At 41.8% G+C, this 3097-nt stretch overlaps 1 pseudogene; it reads left to right on the forward strand.

Moving 5' to 3' along the window:
• The first annotated feature begins 240 nt into the window (after window positions 1–240).
• On the forward strand, window positions 241–1189 carry LOC137501931 (uncharacterized; annotated as a pseudogene).
• Window positions 1190–3097: the final 1908 nt, after the last annotated feature.

Below are 3097 nucleotides of genomic sequence, written 5' to 3' on the forward strand. Positions count from 1 at the left end.
GCGATAGCACGAGGTGTGGCATTTTGTTTGATTGGCCTCAGTGAGTTCTATAATAAGACGGCAAATACAGGAGGTTTCAAAAAGGACTTTACAACTTTGACAGCTCATAGTTATTTATTCATTTCAGTTATAGGCATGGTTTTGGTGTCATCTTCACTGACAATAGATCAAGTTTTGACTCCCGTGGTATGCTAGTACATATTCGTGTCACTGCAAGCGCTAGCGGCAGTTGCAGCAAAGATGGCTGCCTTCACCGGTCCCGAGCGCGCTCGCTGTGTGTTTTGGTTTGAAGAGTCGAAGTCGGCGACAACTGTGCAACGTAATTTTCGTGCAAAGTATGGTAAAGATCCTTCCAGTAGGCCTACTATTTATGAGTGGCGTAAGTGCTTTATTGAAACTGGATGTTCGGTAAGCCATAAGAAATCCTCAGGTCGTCCACGTACGTCTGACGATGTCGTAGAGCAAGTAAGACAACGCTTTGAGCACAGTCCTCGAAAATCGACACGGCGTGCTTCTCGAGAGTTGGGCGTCGCACATACGACTATTTGGCGTGTGTTGAGAAAACGGTTACATCTCAAACCATACAAGTTCACAATGGCACAGCAACTAGAAGACACTGATAAGATTGCTCGTAAGGACTTTTGTGTGGACATGTTACATCGGTTGGAAGAAGATGAACATTTCATTGGAAAGATTATCTTTAGCGATGAAGCAACTTTTCACTTAAGTGGTAAAGTTAATAGACACAACTGTAGGATCTGGGGGAGTGAAAATCCAATGAAAGTGCTAGAACATGAACGTGATAGCCAAAAACTGAACGTGTTTTGTGCATTGAGCAAGAGCAAAGTTTACGGGCCTTTCTTCTTCAGGGAGAAAACTATCAACGGAATAGTGTACTTAGAAATGCTGGAATACTTTTTAATCCCGCAGATTGACGCTGATGACCAAGAACTCAGCATACACTTCATGCAAGATGGCGCACCGCCACACTACCTCTCCGACATCCGAGATTTCCTGAATGTACGCTTTCCGGGTAAGTGGATTAGACGTGGTGCACCAATCGCATGGCCCCCACGCTCACCAGACCTGACACCTCTTGACTTTTTCTTGTGGATGTTCGTCAAGGATACAGTGTTTGGTCCACCCTTACCGGCTTCTCTACTAGAACTCAGATGTAGAATCTGCATAGCAATTGAACGAGTCACGCCTGACATGCTGCAGCGAGTTTGGCAAGAAATCGACTTCAGATGGGGTGTGTGCCCCATGACCGATGGAGGTCACATTCAACCTGTTTAGGTAAAACTTGATCAATTGTCAGTCAAGATGACACCAAAACCATTTCTGTAAGTAAAATGAATAAATAACTATGAGCTGTCAAAGTTGTAAAGTCCTTTTTGAAACAACAAATAGTTGAACACTTGAGATTGTGATGCGAAGAAGTGTGAAAAATGTGTATATTTCGCAAAATATCGCAATAAATGTCTTTGGAATAATCAAAAATGCATACCATGAAACATAACGGATTATCACAATTCCACAATTCCAAAAAGTCGAAAATTACCTATATCGAGCGTCAAAAAGCTCATCGGGAGGGTTTTAAATTTAAGGAGGCTGGTCGTCGTGAGGTGAGTTACGTGATTCTGGAGCCCCAGCTGAGCACGTCTACCGCCCCAATGATGGGAAACGATCTGGAACAGACAAATGTAGATACTGATCACTCTGGTGATGATGAAGAGGCTCTGGTGCGCTCATCGAAGCTCCCGCTATTCTGGGTTATACAAGTATAGATTTAACTTTCGCCCGTTATATCGACGTACTGTAGATCTCTTTAATTCTGTATGTTATTTCTTATATTACTGACCCACTGTACATCGGCTTTGTCTTTAAGATGTGTAGGTCAATATAAAATGTCAACAATAACATTTCAAACCCATATTGACTAGAGACTTTATTTTGACAATACCTATCGCACGGTACGTATTTCTATAATAAGTCAAAAGCTACTGCCGCGACCCAGACATAGCTCCGTTCAGCTCGATTTTACACGATATGTTTTTGGAATGGGGTGGGGGGTGTCTACCTGGAATTGACATCATTCATTTTGCGTGAACAGAAAAGCAGCATCGTGGTAACCAGACAATCAGTGTTCGTCATCTGTCTACACCAACTCTTCTTCATCTTCACCCATTACCGTGCGCCAGAACTTTGCCTTCTATATAGAGTATATATGGCCCCGTGTTTTAAACACGTTTCCACACTCTTAGACTGGAGTTTCGTCTAAGTCACAGCAAAGCCACTTACACACGGCAACATCATTGAAGGCAGCAGAATTTTGACGTAATATGCCTTATGGCTAGGGGTCATCTGAAAATTTGCGTTACGGAAGTTAGCGTGACTGAAGCGTAACCCTAGTATCCGTGTAGGCTGTGATGTAAAGTACGGATGGACGACTGGCTAGTGATCATCTAATATTAGCAGCCGTTGATAGATGGCCATGACCGAGGGATATATTTATGATCAATCGTTAGTAAGATGGACCACATGGCTCTACTCTGCCACGATAGGTCATACCTTACTTTGTCCATTCGCTAATTGTTAAAACGGGTGTTTTATACATCTTTATTTCACAGAACAGAAATGATTAGGGATTTACAAATGGATTATTGATTTGATTTTAACGGTTGTATCGACTCAGATTATTTATGACTAGTATGATTGTGGCTGTGGCTACAGAGACCACATAAAGAATCCTATAGTGCACCATTGTTTTGACATTTGGTGTTTCAACTCACGGTAACGACACAGCTATCAGGGTCATCATTGACTCTAACTGGCACGATCATATCCTATCCAACACGAACCTGCCACCGAAGACAAGTTTTCATAGTCACAGGGGTTCCATCACTAAATATACAACAACAAAAAAGAAGGTTTTTAGGCCTACATATCGCAAACTAAGAATAAAAACGTCGTAGGTCAGATTATTTCTGAAATGGGTGTATATGAACCAAATGTTGCAAATCTGTCAAACATTTCAATGACGAAAAATGGAAAAAAAATTAAGTATACTGACATCCAGCGATGTATTTATCTGACA

Source organism: Anabrus simplex, chromosome 1, assembly GCF_040414725.1.
Source record: "Anabrus simplex isolate iqAnaSimp1 chromosome 1, ASM4041472v1, whole genome shotgun sequence".
NCBI lineage: Eukaryota > Metazoa > Arthropoda > Insecta > Orthoptera > Tettigoniidae > Anabrus > Anabrus simplex.